This window comes from Trichechus manatus, unplaced genomic scaffold, assembly GCF_000243295.1.
Source record: "Trichechus manatus latirostris isolate Lorelei unplaced genomic scaffold, TriManLat1.0 scaffold00075, whole genome shotgun sequence".
Lineage (NCBI taxonomy): Eukaryota > Metazoa > Chordata > Mammalia > Sirenia > Trichechidae > Trichechus > Trichechus manatus.
Genome location: NW_004444011.1, coordinates 3,651,364 through 3,670,172, shown reverse-complemented (window position 1 = coordinate 3,670,172; position 18,809 = coordinate 3,651,364). Strand labels below are relative to the sequence as shown.

At 39.5% G+C, this 18,809-nt stretch overlaps 1 protein-coding gene across 4 annotated transcripts in view; it reads left to right on the top strand.

Annotated features, from left to right (window-relative positions):
• The window catches only part of KIAA1217 (KIAA1217 ortholog), a 401,508-nt gene that overhangs the window by 226,952 nt on the left and 155,747 nt on the right, over nt 1–18,809 (top strand). The window lies entirely within an intron of this gene.

Here is an 18,809-nt window from a genome sequence, read left to right as displayed (position 1 = left end):
GGCCTCTCTTGATCTCACTTCAGATCCAATCTATCAGGAAATTCTCTTCATTCTACCTTTAAAATATATCCAGAATCTGACCACTCCTCACCATCCCTATCATTTCTACCCAGGTCTAACCCACTGTAATCTTTCTCCTGGATTATTGCCTTAGATTCCTAAATGGCCTCCTGATTTCAGTCCTTGCCCATAGAGTCAATTCTTACCAAAGCTGTCCTAGCAAATGAGTCTCATCTTGTCCATTACCCTTGCTCTAATATTTTGTTGGCTTCCCAGCTCATTCAGAGCACAAGGGTCAGGATCTGACCACTTGTTCCCTTTCTAACCTCATCTCATCTCATTCGCCATGTTACGCCTTTTACTGCAGCTGCCCTAGCCTCTTTGCTCTTGCTGGAACACACCAAGCATGGCCCTGCCTCAGAAAAACTTGTTCTTCCCTCTGTCTAGGTTGTTCTTCCCCCCAGATACCTGCAAGACTTGCTCCTACACTTCAGGACATCCCAACTTATACCACATATAAAACAGTAATTCCCCCATTCCCACCTTAATGCTTCCTATCTTCATACCCTGTTTTATTTTTCTCCCTAACATTTGACACCCTCTACATCTACTCGTTTATGAGTTTGTTGCCTATCATACAGCAATAAAAGCTAAAATTGCTGAGCTTACTCTGAATCCTCAGCTTTTAGATGACTGTGTGGTACATATACCCATTGTTGTTGAGTTGATTCTGACTCATAGTGACCCACAGGGGTTCCAAGGAGCAACTGGTGGATTCGAACTGGTTGGCAGTGGGGCTCTTAACCACTGCGCCATACAGGTACTCAATAAATATACCAGGATCAGTTGTTGTTGAGCTGATTCTGACTCATCATGACCCCATTTATGTCATAGTAGAGCTGTGCTCCATAGGGTTTTTGATGGCTGTTTTTTTGGAAGTAGATTGCCAGGCTTTCTTCTGAGGTGCCTCTGGGTAGACTCAAACTTCCAGCCTTTTGGTTAGCAGCCAAGAATGTTAACAGTTTGCATTACCCAGGGACTCTGTGGCATATATAGGTGCTCAATAAATGTCTATACAATGAATGAAATCTATCTTTGGGGTAATGATGTCTGTTTAAGTGAATGTAGTACAGAGTCCATAAATCTGAACCAGCTCTGTGTTTCATCAGCATTTTGCTATTCTTAAAGCATTCACTTAAGGATCAAAATAAAAGTTCAACCTGCTTTGCTTTTTGTTGTTTTTACTTGCATAAGCTCACTGCATAGGTTGAATTATCTTGTCCTTCGGGAAAGGGACATAAACTATTATTCTCCCTTTTGGTATACTAAAGATATATGAGGATAGCTGCTATTATCTAAGAGAATACACAGGTGTCTGTTAGTGGTGATAATTGGGGTTGAGCCTCCTTTCCCCAGGCTTCCTCCTGGCCCACCGTAGGCACTCAGCTTGTTAAATGGATGTTATGATGGGGGCAGCCTGGTACAACAAGTTTGCTTGATAAATTCCTCAGCTAATAAAGCAGGAGAAGGTACCTATAGGACTTACAGCTTTTTCCCCACTTCTTTTCGTAGGAATGCAAACAATTATCATTTTGAGCATGAGGCTTTTAAGAGGCAACTCCTACCTATGAAACTAGTGAAAATGGGAGAAAGGTTATTTATGGTCAATCTGGAAGCATTTTACAGTGACTTTATGGTGAATCTGGTTGCATTTACAGGCCTTGATGGGGGGAACTGGGGACACGGATCTGAGCAAGGACTCTTTGTCATGGCAGTACACTCCCCCGCCACCCTCAGATGTTTGTTCTGTATGTGGTCACGTGGCTGGGAACCGAAGCTCCTGTTGAAAGACAGTGGCCACAACTTCAAAGGGGAATGGGGAGGAGGAAGTAGCCATGTGTTATGTCTTTTAAATGTCTGTTCAGAAAGTACCCAAGAGGAACAAAAGGTATAGGTACAATAAAAAGTTGTTCGGGGTCTTTTGAGGACAGATTGGAAGTTTAGGTTTGTTGAGCCCAGCTCTGGAGATTTACGTCATGGGAACTAGCACTTCCTTAAAGTTCCTGCATGTTAGCCTGGCAGCCTGGGGGAGAGAACCAACCTGATCTCTAGTTATCCATATTACACCTAGAACTTCCATCAGTAGAGAATCTCTCCATTCCCACTTGCTCTCAAAGCCAGAAATGGTGTACAAGGATAAGCCTTGCAAAAATGAGGGTTTGTTGTAAAATCCATCCCCCCTCAGTAAAAGTGCAACCGAATGACCTAGATCAGAATGTTTGACCAACATTGGTCTCGACCACTGTTGTCCCTTTTCTGCACACTCACATGCCTTGTATACTTACACACACAACTGTGATACTGAGCTCCATCCTGTGCCTTCGAGAATTGGGGCAGTTTGTTTCACTGCTGTCTGTGTGTTATGCTGTGGTAGCTTGCATTTTGCTATGAGGTAGGAAGCCATGCTACTAGTATTTCAAATACCAGAAGGGACACCCATGGTGGACAGGTTTCAGCAGAGCTTCCAGACTAAGATGGACAAGGAAGAAAGGCCCAGTGATCTGCTTCCCTGAAAATCAGCCAAGGAAAACCTATGGATCACGACAGAACCTTGTCTGACTTACTTGCTTTGGACATGTCTTCAGGAGGGATTAACTATTAGAGGAGGACATCATGTTTGGTGAAGTAGAGGGCCTATAAGGGTGAGGGAGACCCTCGGTGAGGTGGACTGGCATAATAGTATAATGATGAACTCCAACGTGCTGGTGATTGTGAGGATGATGCAGGACTGGACAACATTTTGTTCTGTTGTATATAAGGTCGCCATGAGTTGGAGTCGACTTGACAGCAGCTACCTATCTCTATCTGTTTCACTGCTACCTCTCTGTTGTTAGCAGCTGTGGAGTCGGCCCCCAACTCATGGCGACCCCACGCACAATGAAACGAAACTGGCCAGTCCTCAATCAGTCCCATGATTGGTTGTGGATCGGACCGTTGTGATCCATAGGATTTTCATTGGCTGATTTTCAGAAGTAGGTTGCCAGGTCTTTCTTCCTAGTCCATCTTAGTCTGAAAGCTCCACTGAAACCTGCTCAGCATCATAGGAATACACAAGCCTCCACTGACGGGTGGTGGCTGCACATGAGGTACATTGACCAGGAATCGAACCTGGGTCTTACACATGGAAGGTAATCTCTCTAGATTCTCCTAGACAGCAGCTCTCTTGAGAACCCCTTTATTCCTCTGGCCAGTGCTGAAAGAAGGACATTCTGGTTCTCCCATAGGGGTAGGGTGTGTAGAGGAATAAAGAGAGTACACAAAGATCCACACCCTCTGGCATGGGCCAGGGACATAGGAGGAGCAGTACTGGGAGCAGCAGGGGAGACACAGGCGGGAGCAGGGGCAGGAAGCCAAGGACAAGCTTCGGAACTGACTCATCTGGACTTGAGATCTGCCACTGCCCACTTCAGGCTGGAATCTGGCTGGATTTGCCCACGAGTGTCTACAGGACAGCTGTGGCTTGTCATGGGAGAGGGAACATTCTGTAATAGCCCAGGGAAAGCATACTGAAGGCTCAAAGGAGTCAGATAGTGAACAAATAACCAAATAATTAGCATGTAATAGTAACAGGAAAAATTTTAAAGCTTAACTACTAATGAAAGTAGTTCACAGATATATAAAATGTGGATATGCTAAAAGCAGCTCAGCATGACTCAGCCTTTCCTAGGAGCTTAAAACAAAAAATAATCAAATCTCTGAAGAAGCAGGGGGCACTCAGGTACTCGCCTCCATTAGAACGCTTAAAAAAATAAAAATAAAATAACCTGTTGATGGAGTGGACAGTGCATCAAGTCGAGTGCCAAAAGGCAAAGAAGATTCTATTCCTAGCATTGACGCCAATGTTTGTGAAACACCCCAATCCTTCGTGTCGTACACAAGCCTGCCCCTAATATTTTCAGGGCCTGTGACAAGAGTATAGAGGCCTGTATACCATATGCCTAAATATTTTTAAAGGTATCAGTCAAATTAACAAACTGTCAGGTGAAATGTGTCCTATCCTTCTACCTTGACAAATACACCCTCTTAATCACCTAGAAAGCCAGGTTTGCATTTAGAATTCTCTGACTCCTCATCATTCTGTGCTGGATTGTGTCTGGTCAGGAAGTGCCCCCCACCTACCCACTACCCACCTGTAACAGCCCTCCCTCCTACTCTTTCTCCCTGCAGCTCCCTCTTTCATTTCGAGGGGCCTCAGGCACAGGAGAGTGACTGCCCCAGCTTGCATGTGCAAGCTCCCTCCACTCACCCTGCAAACAGCTTTCCCTTGGCTACCCCTCAATCCCAGGGGTGCATATGCCAAAGTGAACCAAAAACCAAACCAGTTGCCGTTGAGTCGATTCTGTGCTCCATAAGGTTTTCAGGGCTATGACCTTTCGGAAGCAAATCTCTAGGTCTTTCTTCCAAGGTTCCTCTGGTGGACTCTGCCAACCTTCAGTTAGTCATTGAGCTCTTAACTGCTTATGCCACCCAGGAACTCCTGGAGGGGTTCTAAAGTGTAGTGCCAGGTCAAGGGCCCCTCTATCACACAATGGAACTCTTATTCCATTGGGGCTTACTCACATAAAGCCCTGCACTTCCATCAAATCAGATCACAAACGTTAAAGGAAGCTGATTATTCGTATGAAAGCTGGCATTGGATGGATTGGATTATTTTATGTTGTCAGGTCAAGGAACCACATAGGGTATACAACAAGTCTTCTTTATTTTTTTTTTTCTTCTTTTAATTAATAGATTTTATTTTTTGGAGCAGTTTTTGGTTTATGGAAATATTACACAGAAACTACAGAGAGTTCCCAAATATTCCCTCTCCCCCTGCCCACAGTTTCTCTTATTATTAACAGCTTACATTGGTGTGGTACATTTATTATAATTAATGAACCAATATTGATAACATTATTCACTGAAGTCCATAGTTCACAATAGGGTTCACTCTGTGTTGTACAGTCCTATGGGTTTTGTCTACCATTATAGTATCATATGGAATAGTTTCACTGCCCTAAAAATCCCTGCAAGTCTGTTTTTTTAAAGGCTTCAAAACGTAGGCTGGTGAGATATGAAATTCCCCAACTGCCCACACTCTTTCTCACTACCCTCTGGAAAAAATCCTGAACCTCCCACTCAGACACCTAAGAAAACGCCGAGAAAAGCCCAGAAGAGGAACAGCTGCTCAGCGCATGCCTCACCCTTACTGGGCGGCCACATTTCCGATTTTTTTGCCTTCTCCAGCAGATATGGGGAGCAGAAAAAGCCAGGAGTAAAATTTGAGTGTTCTTGTAAGCTCCTCAGTGGATTTGAGTGTTCTTGTAAGCCCCTCAATGGCTGTACTTGGCCAGTTTCGCCCTTTACGGTCCCATGATATGGTGTGTAGACCCCTGGGCCTAGTGGAGACAAAGGGCTGGCTGTTGGCAGACTGTTCGTAAATTTTCCCCAAATTAGTTCTCTGAGGTGTATGAAAATGGACGATGTCCATGAGAATCATAGGCCAATGGGGACTAGGATTACTGGGGGCAGAGAGCCCCTGTGGAAGTCTAGGTATTGAGACACAGTACAGTGGAAGGAGACCGGAATGTAGAGCCTAGAAATGAGAGTGAGGAAGAGAAAGAGGTGGGAAGAGGGAGTATTAAAGAGCAAGATTCTCTTGATCCCAAGCAGCTCATGTTTACTACTTTTTAAAAATGAGCTTGAAACAGTAGGCTGGCTGTCCCATGAAATGGAATCCCATGACTATGGATTTTCATTCTTTTTTTTTTTTTAATTTAATTTTTGGTAAACATATATACAACCAAACATACACCCATTCAACAATTTCTACATGTACAATTCAATGACACTAGTTACATTCTTCACATTGTGTCACCATTCTCATTATCTTTACCCATATAGCTGTATCAACATCATTGACTTAGATTTACTGCCCTCTAAACCTCTTATCTGAAGCCCTGGTGGCACAGTGGTTAAGAGCTACGGCTGCTAACCAAAAGGTAGGTGGTTAGAATCCACCAGCCGCTCCTTGGAAACCCTATGGGGCAGTTCTACTCTGTCGTATAGGGTCACCATGAGTCGGAATCGACTCAACAGCAACAGTTTGGGGTTTTTTTGTGTGTGTATGTAATCTCCTCCTCTCTGCTCTAGAGTTGCTGTTGTCAATTTGGTCTTCTATAGATAATTCGTTAATAGATCACAGTGCTCAAGATGAACATTCTTTACTAATGTAGCTAAACTCTTGTTTAAAGATGACTTCAGAGAATAGTTTTCAGTTCAAGGTATAAAGATTTTCTCAGGGTAATAGATTTGGGGGTTCCTCGATCTCAATAGGTCCAGCAAGTGTGGATTCCGTAAGAATTTGAAATTCTGTTCCTCATTTCACCCCCATTTGATCAAGATTCATCTACTGAGTCCTTGATTAAAATGTTCAGAAATGGTAGCTAGGCACTATCCCATTCTTCTGGTCTCATGGCAAAGGAGGCAGTAGTTCATGGAGGCAGTTAGACCTGCATTCCAGTTCCTTCTCCGACTCCTGGGTCTGCTTCTTCCTCTGCTGCTCCAGTTGAATAGAGACCAATTACATCTCAGATGGCTGCTTGCAAGCTTTTGAGACCTCAGGCACTACTCACTGAATTAGGGAGTAGAACAAAACCTTTGAAAAACAATATTAGGTCAGTTGACTAGACAGTCCAACAAAGCCATGACCCTAAACCTTTGAATAAGAGAACTAATCCCATGAGGTGTTTGGTTGTACCTAAGTAATATCAGCAACTACAGGCTCTTTTTTTTTTTTTTTAGTTGCTATTATAAAATTATATATAACACAATATTTACCATTTTGCCCTTTTTCTGGTGTACAACTTAGTGATGTCAGTTACATCAGTCAAGTTGTATAACCATTACCCTTAATCAATGCTAATTTTCCTATCACCATAAACATAAACTTACTACTTTCCAGAGAATGATTCTCTCCCTCCTCCCCCCACCTCAGGTAACCACTAATAACCATTGGTCTCTGTATATTTACATATTCTTGTTATTTCTTATAAGTGAAGTCGTACAATATTTGTCTTTATTTTGCTCAGTATAATGTCTTTGAGATTCATGCATGTTGTAGCATGTATTTGGACTTCATTTCTTTTTATGGCTGAGTAGTTTTCCATCGTATGTATATACCACATTTTGTTTATTCATTCACTGTTGATGGGCACTTAGGTTGTCTACACCTTTTTGCTGTTGTGAATAGTGCCACAATGAATATAGGTGTGCATGTGTCTGATCATTATCGCTACCTTTAGGTCCCTAAGGGCTACAGATCTTCTGATGAACGTTTGTTGTGAAAGAATGGCTTTTATATTTTTGTCAGTAGCATGACTTACAGTATAAAAACACCCATCTATCAGTGAAGGCTTATGTGTTGCTGTGATGCTGAACAGGTTTCAGTGGAGCTTCCAAACTAAGATGGACTAGAAATAAAGGCCTGGTGATCTACTCCCAAAAGTCAGCAATGAAAACCCTATGGATCACAATGGTTTGATCCACAACTGATCGTAGGTATGGTGCAGGACTCAGCAGCATTTTGTTTCATTATGCATGGGGTCACCATGAGTTAGGGGCAACAACATGGTATAAAAGTGTAAATTCACCACTGTTCCCACCTACCTTCTGAAAGTTTCCTCTAGAAATTCATGGTGATCCTGGATTTTGTTTGCCAGAATAGAAAAGATGTTCATCATATTGATGCTTCCCAATGTCTTTCTTCCCCAATGTGAGGACCAAATAGGCTATCTTTTTAAGCAGAATAATTTTTACCCAGTAATAGAAAATAAAAGAAACCCTGAGCAATAAAATTGAAAATACTGTATCTTGGTGTTTTGGGGTTTTTTTTTCTTTCAAGAAATCTATGTGTAAATTATATAAAAACTAGCATTTCATACTGAAAACTTTTCTAAAGATACATCATTCATCCATATAATTATTGGTTATTACCACATAAAATACTAATACTTTAGCAAAGAAGAAAATAAATTTCAGATTAATTCAACAGTTTCTCACTTAATGTCATAATCTCTGTGCCTGAATCTCTTAATCAGTGTGATTGAAGAAGGTTCCGGATGTTTAAATCTCCTCGTGGGGTCTGTGACAGCCTCTTCTTGTATGATCGCCAGAGTCAAACATGAATGGAAATTTTGTATAAGTTGTACTTTTTATGCCTAAAAGGCCAATTAATTTTTTTCTAGGACCATGATTATTGCACTTTTATACTTTTGTTCTTATCTTTAAGGAAATCTCATTCTTCCTTTTGTGGCCTTTACTCTTTACTTTGTATTATAGACTTTTTATACCCACTCTTTTATTACAAGCCAAAGAAAACTTCCAAATAACCAGAACTGCATCCAAGTTTAAGCTCCTGGGTAGTATTTACAAAACATTATTTTGGTATTCTATTTTCTTATGATTCACTTCTTAATTATTTGAGTAGAAAAAATACAGAAAACAGTATAATAGGCATTACCAAAATTAAACAGATGTTAACATCTCTTTAACATCTGAAAGGCAGCCTAGGTGAGCCGCATTAGTGACTTAACCTCTCTTTGCCTCATCTGTGAAGTGGGGATAACAATAGCAGCTACCTCATAGAGAAGATTAATTAAATGAGTTAGTATTTGAAAAACGCTTAGAACAAGTACCTGGCACATAGCAAGCTTTATATGAGCGTTTGTCAAATTTTTTAAAAAAAGAATAATATTTTGCCATATTTGCTTCAGCTCTCTTATGTTTTTGAAGAAGTAAAACATTACAAACTCCATCTCCATTCCCTTCCCCTCCTTCTCTCTAACTGCCATGCTGAAGTCAGAGGGTACAAGTGCCAGGCATGTTTCGTTGCTTCTACTATATTTGGTGTGTTCATAAACAGTATGTATTCCTGTTGTGTGTGTTATAAAACTTCACATAAATAAGATCATACTGTGTGTATTCTTTTGTAACTTTCTGTGTTCACTTAACATTATGTTTTTGAGGTTTATCAATGTTGATAAATGTGGTTCTAGTACACTCACTGTAACTGCTGTGTAATGGTCCGCTCTATGAATAAGCCACTGATAAAGAATTCATGGCAAATGGTATTGCATTGAGCCTCCTTGAACATGTGCTCACACGTGAGATTTTCTCTGTAATGGACAATGAAGAAACAGGTAGTGGTAATGATTACACAACATTGTGGATCTAATTAATGTCACTGAATTATACACTTAAAATGGTTAGAAAGGCAAAATTTTTTACAAAATATTTTATTGTGCTTTAGGTGAAGATTTACAGAGCAAAATAGTTTCCCATTCAATGGTTTGTATACAGAATGTTCCATGACATTGGTCGCAGTCCCCTCAATGTATCAGCACTCTTGCCGTTTCCTCCCTGAGTTCCCGATTACTTTTGTCTGGTTTTCCTACCCCTTTGTGCCTTCTCATCTTTGCTTTTGGGCAGATCTTGCCCTTTTGGTCTCATGTTATTAACTGTTCTAAGGAGCTCGTTCCTCTCAGGTGTTATTGTTTATTTTGTAGGCCTGTCTATTATTTGGCTGAAAGGTGGTCTCCGGGAATGGCTTCAGTTCCATGTTAGAAGGGTATCTTAGGGCCATAGTCTTGGGTTTCTTCCAGTCTCCATCAGACCAGCAAGTCTGGTCTTTTTTATGAATTTGATTTTGTTCTACATTTTTCTCCCACTCTACCCAGAACCCTGTATTGTGATCCCAATCAGAGTGGTCAGTAGTGGTAGCCAGGCACCATCTAGTTCTTCCTGTCTCGAGATCTGTGTGGTCCATTAATTCTTTAGACTAATTGCTCCCCAGAGTCTTCAGTTTTCTCCATTCTCCAGCCAGTGTGAAACCTATAACTATTTTAGATGGTTGCCCTCAAGCTTTTAAGATCCTAGGTGCTATTCACTGAAGTAGGATGTAGAACATTGTCTTTATGAATTATGTTATGCCAATTGACATAGATGTCCCCTGAGTCTGTGGTCCTCAGTCTTCAAGCCTAGTAACTTCACCCTGCGAGGTGTTGGTTATGTCTAGGAAGTTTCCATAAAGGTGCCCCTTGTGTCTCCTATTGTCTATATTATTATACATGCAGCATCTACAAATGTGTATGTAGTCATATCTGCAACCCAACCTATTTCTGCATGTGGGTGCACTCCCTTGCACCCTCTTGCTCCTCTTTAGCATACCTATCTACCTGTGTATCCATTCATAGATTATTTGTTAATACTATTGTTGCAGGGTTGTCTATGTTACAGCAATTACTGTGTTTTCCTTTTATTCTAGCGTTCCTCTCAGTGCCTTCCTTTGCCTTGGTCCTGTTGTGTTGACTTCCCCCTATCATGTAGTGTCTTTCCCTTCACCAACATTAACACGTCTTATTTCTAGTTAATGATTTTCCCTCCCTCTCCCTCCCTTCGCTGGTAATCATCAAAGAATTTGTGTGCATGTGTATGTGTGTGTTACCCTTTTCTTGATTGTTTATAATAGTGGTTACGTACAGTATTTGTCTTTTTGTGGTTGACTATTTCTCTCAGCATAATGCCCTCCAAGTTCATGTATGCTGTGAGATTTTTTACAGATACATCACTGTTCTTTATTGTTGCATGATATTCCATTGTCTGTATGTACCACAGTTTATCCATTCATCCATTGATGGGTACTTAGGTTGTTTCTATTTTTTTGCTATTGTGAAAAGTGCTGCAATGTACATGGTTGTGCATATGTCTATTCGTGTCACGGCTTTTATTTCTTTGGGGTATATACCCGGGAATAAGATTTCTGGATCATATGATATTTCTATTTCTAGTTTTTTAAGGAAGCACCACACCGTTTTCCATGTGGTTGTACCATTTTACACTTGCACCAGCAGTGTATAAGAGTTCCAGTCTTCCCACCACCTAACCAGCATTTGTCGTTTTCTGTTGTTTTGATTAGTGCCATAATTGTCGGGGTGAGATGGTATCTCATTGTAGTTTTGATTTGCATCGGTCTAGTGGCTAATAGAGTGAGTATTTCTTTATGTGTTTGTTTGCCCCCTGAATGTCTCCTTTGGTGAAGTGCCTAGATTGGCAAATTTTATTTCATGTATTTATGTATATGGAGCCCTGGTGGCACAGTGGTTAAGAGCTCACTTGCTAATCAAAAGGTCAGCTGCTCAAATACACCACCCTCTCCTTGGAAGCCCTATGGAGCAATTCTACCCTGTCCTGTAGGGTCGCTATGAGTCAGAATCAACTCGATGGCAACAGGTTGGTTGGTTGGTATGTATGTATGCATGTATATATATAGAGAGAGACAGAGAGAGTGAGAGAGAGAGAATCAGTCTCTGGGTGGTACAAATGGTTAACACACTTGGTTGCTAACCAGAAGGTTGACAGTTCGAATCCACCCAGAGGTGCTTCCGAAGAAGGGCCTGGCAAGCTACTTCTGAAAGATCACCACCATGAAAATACTCTGACACACATGATGTCACCATGAATCAGAGTCGACTTGATAGCAGCTGGATTTATATATATATATATTTATATATATAAATAAAAAAGAAATAGCTGAGTCATAGCATACACATCTTCAACTTTACCAGGTGTTCCCAAAGTGGTTGTGCAAATTTGCACTCTCACCAGCAATGAGGAACAGTTTCCATTTCCCCATCTCTTCACCAATACTTGGGTTTATTAGATTTATTAATTTTCCGTATCCGATGGGTAGAAAATAGTTTCATTTTTTATTTCCATAATTACTAGTGAGGCTGAGCATTTTTATATGTTTATTGACCACTGGGATTTCTTCCTATATGAGTTGTCTATGTATATCTATTTTTGGATATCCATTATTGCCCATTTTTATTTTGCTATTTTCTTATTGAGTTATTAAAAAAAAACATTGCCATTGTGTTGATTCCAACTCATGGTGACCCCGCATGCTACAGAGTAGAATAACTTCATAGGGTTTTCTAGGCCGTAATGTAAGCAAAAGCAGATTGCCAGGCCTTTTCTGAATGCTAATCCTTGGTGAGTTGTAATTCTCTCGGACTCACTTTTGTTTATGACATCTTTTGTAGTAATATTTTAATGTAATATAATTAAGCAATATTTTCATTTAATGTTTTAATATAATTAGGCATTTTAATGTAAAATAATTAAGCAATATTTTTCTCTATGGTTTATAATTTTTGTTTCTTGTTTTAAAAGCCTTTCCCTATGCCAGCATGCTAAGAGACAACACTGTTTTATTCTAGAAGTTTCATAGTTTAGCTTCTCACATATAGATCTTTATTCTGTTAGGAATTTATTTTATTTATGGTGTAAGATAGGGATATACTTTTTACTTTTTACATGGAGAACCAATTTTCCTGTCATTGTTTATTGAATAGTCATTTCTCTGCTCATTTTTACTGCCACTCTGTCATACGTGGTGCAAATGCAGCCCTAGTGGCACAGTGATTAAGAGCTACAGTGAGCTACAGCTGCTCACCCAAAGGTCGGCAGTTTAAATCCACCAGCTGCTGTTTGGAAACCCTGTGGGGCAGTTCTGTTCTGTCCAGTAGAGTCACTATGAGTTGGAATCGAATCGATGGCAATGGGTTTTTACGAATCTGTTATACACTAAGTTCTCATAAAATCTGGAACTTTTTCTCTCTCTGTTTTATTTCATAGTTTTATTTGTTCTTTCCCTATGCAAAAACCACACTATTTTAATAGTGCTGATGGCTGGTAGGGCAAATACTCCCTCTTATTGTTGTATTGCTGCTGTAACTGTATATTTTTTTTAAACTATATTCTCTGAATTGTTTCTGGTGTTTGAAGTTACTGCTGATTTTGTATATTGATCTTGAATCTTTCAGTCATATTGAGTGTTTTTTTTAGCTCTAATAGTGTGTTTTCAGGTTTCTTTGGATTCTGTGTATAAGTCAATTATATCATCTGTGAACAATCACAATTTTAGTTATTCCTTTTTAACACTTTTGCTTTTTATTTTGTTTTCCTTGTATTAACAGTTCTAGCCAGGACTTCAGATGCAGTAATAGCAAAAATCCTGAATTTAAAGAGAATGCTTCTAATGTTTTATCATTAAACATGATGCTTGTTTTAGGTTTTTAGTGAACACCTTTCATCAGGTTAAGGAAGTTCTCTTTAATTCTTAAATTACTGATTTTTTAAAAATTATTATTAATGTGTGTTGGGTTTTTTTTCATACTTTTTCTGACTCCATTATTATATAGTTTTTGTACTAACATATTATTGCTGAAAATATTGTAACTAGATGTTCTAATGTTAAACCATTCTTTTTTTTTATTGTTGTAGTTTAAGTGAAAGTTTACCATTCAAGTTGGTCTGTCATACAAAAATTTATACACACATTGTTATGTGACCCTAATTGCTCTCCCTGTACTGTGACAGCACACTCTTCCTTTCCACCCCTGATTTCCCGTGTCCATTCAATCAGCTCCTAGCCCTCTCTGCCGTCTCATCTCACCTCCGGACAGAAACTGCCCGTTTAGTCTCATGTATCTCCTTGAGCTAAGAAGCACACTCTTCACGAGTATCATTTTATGTCCCACAGTCTAGTCCAATCTTTGTCTGAAGAATTAGCCTCGGGAATTGTTTTAGTTCTAGGCTGGCAGAGAGTCCAGGGTCCATGCTTTCTGGGTTTCCTCCAGTCTCAGTCAGACCATTAAGTCTGGTCTTTTTACTATAGTTTGAGTTCTGTACCCCAGCTTTCTCCTGCTCCATCTGGGACTCTCTACTGTGTTCCCTGTCGGGGTGGTCATTGGTGGTAGCCAAGCACCATCTAGTTCTTCTGGTCTCAGGCTGATGGAGTCTCTGGTTTATGTGGCCCTTTCTGTCTCTTGGGCTAATACTTTCCTTGTGACTTTGGTGTTTTTCATTCTCCTTTACTCCAGGTGAGTTGGGACCAATTGATGCATCTTAGATGGGCGCTTGCAATCTTTTAAGACCCTAGATGCCACTCACCAAAGTAGGATGCAGAACATTTTCTAAATAAGCTTTGTTATGCCAATTGACCTAGATGTCCCCTGAAAGCGTAGTCCACAGACCCTCGCCCCTGCTACTGTGTCACTCAAAGTGTTTGATTGTATTCAGGAAACTTCATAGCTTTGGTTTAGTCGAGTTGTGCTGACTTCCGCTGTAGTGTGTGCTGTCCTTTCCTTCACCTAAGATAATTCTTGTCTACTATCTAGTTAGTGAATAACCCTCACCCTCCCTCCCCACCCTCGTAACCATCAAAGAATGTTTTCTTCTGTGTTTAAACCTTTTCTTGATTTCTTATAAAAGTGGTCTTATACAATATTTGTCCTTTTGTGATTGACCAAGTTCACTCAGCATAATGCCCTCCAGATTCCTCCATGTTATAAGATGTTTCACGGCTTCATCGGCCATTCTTCATTGTTGCATAGTATTCCATTGTGTGACTATACCATAATTTGTTTATCCATTTGTCCGTTGATGGGCATCTAGGTTGTTTCCATCTTTTTGCTTTCGTGAGCAATGCTACAATGAACATGGGTATGCATATATCTATTCGTGTGATGGCTCTTATTTCTCTAGGATATATTCCAAGGAGTGGGATTGCTGGATCGTGTTTATTTCTATTTCTAGCTTTTTAAGGAAGCACCAAATTGATTTCCAAAGTGGTTTACCATTTTACATTCCCACCATCAGTATATACGTGTTCCAGTCTCTCCACAACCTCTCCAGCATTTATTATTTTGTGTGTTTTGGATTAATGCTAGCCTTGTTGGGGTGAGATGATATCTTATTGTAGCTTTTTTTTTTTTTATTGTTGTAATTAAATGAAGTTTACAAGTTAACCTCCCATACAGAAATTTTTTTTTTTTACATACATTGTTATGTGACCCCAACCGCTCACCCCATTCTGCAACAGCACACTCCTCCCCTCTGCCCCTGATTCCCCATGAACATTCAACCAGCTCCTAACTCTTTCTGCCTTCCCATCTCACCTCTGGACAGAAGCTGCCCCTTTGGTCTCTTGTGTCTACTTGACTAAGAGGCACATTCTTCACAAGTATCACTTTATGTACCACAGTCCAGTCCAATCCCTGTCTGAAGAGTTGGCCTCGGAAATTGTTTTAGTTCTGGGGTGATAGAGAGTCCAGGGGCCATACCTTCCAGGGCACCTCTTTGATCTTCATTTCGCTAATGGCAAATGATCCTCAGCATTTCTTCATGCATCTGTTAGCCACCTGAATGTCTTCTTTGGCGAAGTGTCTGTTCATATCCTTTGCCCATTTTTTAACTGGATTATTTGTCTTTTTGTTGCTGAGGTTTTGCAGTATCTTGTAGATTATAGAGATTAGATGCTGATCGGATTTGTCATAGCCAAAATTTTTTTCCCAGTCTGTAGGTTGTTTTGACTCTTTTGGTGAAGTCTTTTGATGAACATAAGTGTTTGATTTTTAGGAGCTCCCAGTTATCTAGTCTCTCTTCTGATGCTTGTGCATTGTTACCTGTGGTTTGTATTCTGTTCATGCCATGTATTAGGGCTCCTAGCATTGTCCCTATTCTTTCTTCCATGATCTTTATAGTTTTCGATTTGTTATTTAGGTCTTTGATCCATTTTGAGTTAGTATTTGTGCATAGTGTGAAGTATGGGTCTTGTTTCAGTTTTTTTCAGAGGGATATCCAGTTAATGCCAGCACCATTTATTAAAGAGACTGTCTTTTCCCCAGTTAATGGACTCTGGGCATTTGTCAAATATCAGCTGCTTATAGGTGGATGAATTTATGTCTGGATTCTCAATTATGTTCCGTTGGTCTATGTATCTGTTGTTGTACCAGTACCAGGCTGTTTTGACTACTGTGGTGGTATAAAGGTTTCTAAAATCAGGTAGTGTGAGGCTTCCCGCTTTGTTCTTCTTCTTGAGTAATGCTTTACTTATCGGGGGCCCCTTCCCTTTCTGTATGAAGTTGGTGATTTGTTTCTCCATCTCGTTAAAAAATGCCAGTGGAATTTGGATCAGGATTGCATTGTATCTGTAGATCGCTTTGGGTAGAATTGACATTTTCACAATGTTGAGTCTTCCTATCCATGAGCGAGTATGTTTTTCCACTTATGCAGGTCTGTTTTGGTTTCTTGCGGTAGTGTCTTGTAGTTTTCGTTGTATAGGTCTTTTATGTCTCTGGTTAGATTTATTCCTAAGTATTTCATCTTCTTGGGGGCTATTGTAAATGGTATTGATTTGGTGATTTCCTCTTCGAAGTTCTCTGTTGGTGTAGAGGAATCCAACTGATTTTTGTATGTTTATCTTGTATCCTGATACTTTGCTGAAATCTTCAATTAGTTCCAGTAGTTTTCTTTTGGATTCTTTGGGGTTTTAAGACAGTATCATCTGCAAATAGAGATACTTTTAGTTCTTCCCTACCAATTTGGATGCCCTTTTTTTGTTTTTCTAGCCTAATTGCTCTGGCTAAGACCTCCAACGCAATGTTGAATAATGTTAAACCATTCTTGCATCCCTTGTGTGGTTAATTGCTTCCAGGAACAACTACCTCCTTTGCCATGAGACCAGAAGAACTAGACGGTGCCCAGCTACCATTATTGAACTTTTTGATCAAAGAGTCTATAGAAAAATCCTGATTAAAAAGGGGAAAATACAGAACAGAATCACAAATTCTCATAGACTCCAGACTTCCTGGAGCCATGAAATTTGGATGAACCCTTGAAACTATTGCCCTGAGATAATGTTTAAACCTTAAACCAAAAATATCACCTGAAGTCTTATTAAAACCAAACAATAGTTTAGCTTAACTAGTAAAGATACCTGCCTTGAGCATTGTGCTCTGTTAAGATCTATCTATATGGGGTCAGATTGACAACAGCAACTCAAAAGATTAGATAGGAACCTTAGGGGGCAGTGACTTTATCTTAATGGGAGAGAAACGGTTTGGAAAAGGAGGGTAAGAATGGTTATACAACTTGAAGAATATAATCAGTGTCACTGAATTATATGTGTAGAAATTGTTGAATTGGTGTATGTTCTGCTGTGTATATTCTCAACAACAATAACAAAAAATATAATAAATTATTATTTTTTTAAAAAATCCTTGCATCCTGAGATAAACCCTTTTTAGTTATGATTTTTTTTTCATAAATTGGCAAGTTTGCTTTGCTAGTATTTTATTTAGGAATTTTCCTTTAAATTTTAAGTTCTTATACTTATTTGTCTAATTCTAGGTTAATACTAGCCTTATAAAAGTTAGTCAATATTGCAATATTTAATTTAACCCACAATACATCATAAGTATGAGAGAGAATTCAATTACAGTTGTTAGTTGGTATTGAGTCAGTGCTGACTCATGGTGACCTTATCTGTATCAAAACAAAATGTTACCCAGTCATGCACCATCTTTATGATTGTTGGTATGTTTGCCTTCCAATGTAGAGGGCTCAGCTTCCAGCACTATGTCAGACAATATTCTGTTGTGATCCATAGGGTTTTCATTGGCTAATTTTTTCAGAAGTAGTCTTCTTAGTCTGCTTTAATTTGGAAGCTCCACTAAAACCTGTCCACCATGGGTAACCCTGCTGACATTTGAAATACTGGTGGCATATTTTCCAGCATCATAGCAATACACAAGCCACCATACTACAACAAACTAAGACACAGGTGGTGGTATAGTTGTAGTACACCTATAATCAGTTATAGTATTTCTCACAAGAATTTCTTATAATATCCTCTGCCTTAATTGTTGAATAACCTTCAAGATTAGCATATTCACTTAGTTGATGTTGCTAGAAGTTCTGTTATGAATTTGTATTATAGCTTCTTCATAGTCAAGTTTCTAAATATCCGTGTAAAGAGCAATAAGACCCATTGGTAATAAATAGGATCACAACACTAGAAATCAGGATCTTAGACATTCTGTTCTTTAACATAGTCTGGGTTCCAGAAGTCATCAGCTGATTCTTCAAGACATTTTTAGAGAAATACCTTGGTTCGCTGATTTCAGTTGATATTATTATTTCACTTGGTCCCAATTGTACCAGTTTGTCTGAAACAAAATAAAGTTAAGGAGTTAAGCACAATTGGTACCATTACCAAGACTTTGTGTCAAAAATAAATGCCTTCGAGCAGGATCTCTGCCCAGTGATTGCTGTCATTCAGGTTGTTGGATGGGGCAAGATGCTATCATATTTAACCTCATACAAATTTATTTTTTTAACATGTTCTTTGATGAGGCTACCACAGGTTGCTCCACAATTATGACTCTTTAAAACACATTCTAAGTTAGAATTTGGCTTAAAATTGCTACTGCCTGGAATTTTTCATTCCTTCATAGAGACTCTCCCTTAGAGACTTTCCAGAGGGTTTCCATACTTCCACAATTAAAATTAATAGAAGATAAATTCATTACAGTACTTTAAAAAACTGACCTTGTTTTTAAACATCAGGTATCCTGGTGAAATAAGAAAAGTCTAAATGTATGCTTGATATAATCCTTTTCAGATATTGCAGGAACGGTTTGGTGTTGTCACCCAACTCAATATAAATCTAAGCATTAACCAAAACCAAACCAAACCAGTTGCCACTGAGTGGACTCCGAGTCATGGCAACCTCATGTGCGCAGAGTAGACTGCTCCATAGGGTTTTCAAGACTGTAGTCTTTCAGCAGCAGATTGCCAGACCTGTCTTTCAAAGCACTTCTGGGTGGGCTCAAACTGCCAGCTTTTTGGTTAGTAGTCAGGTGCTT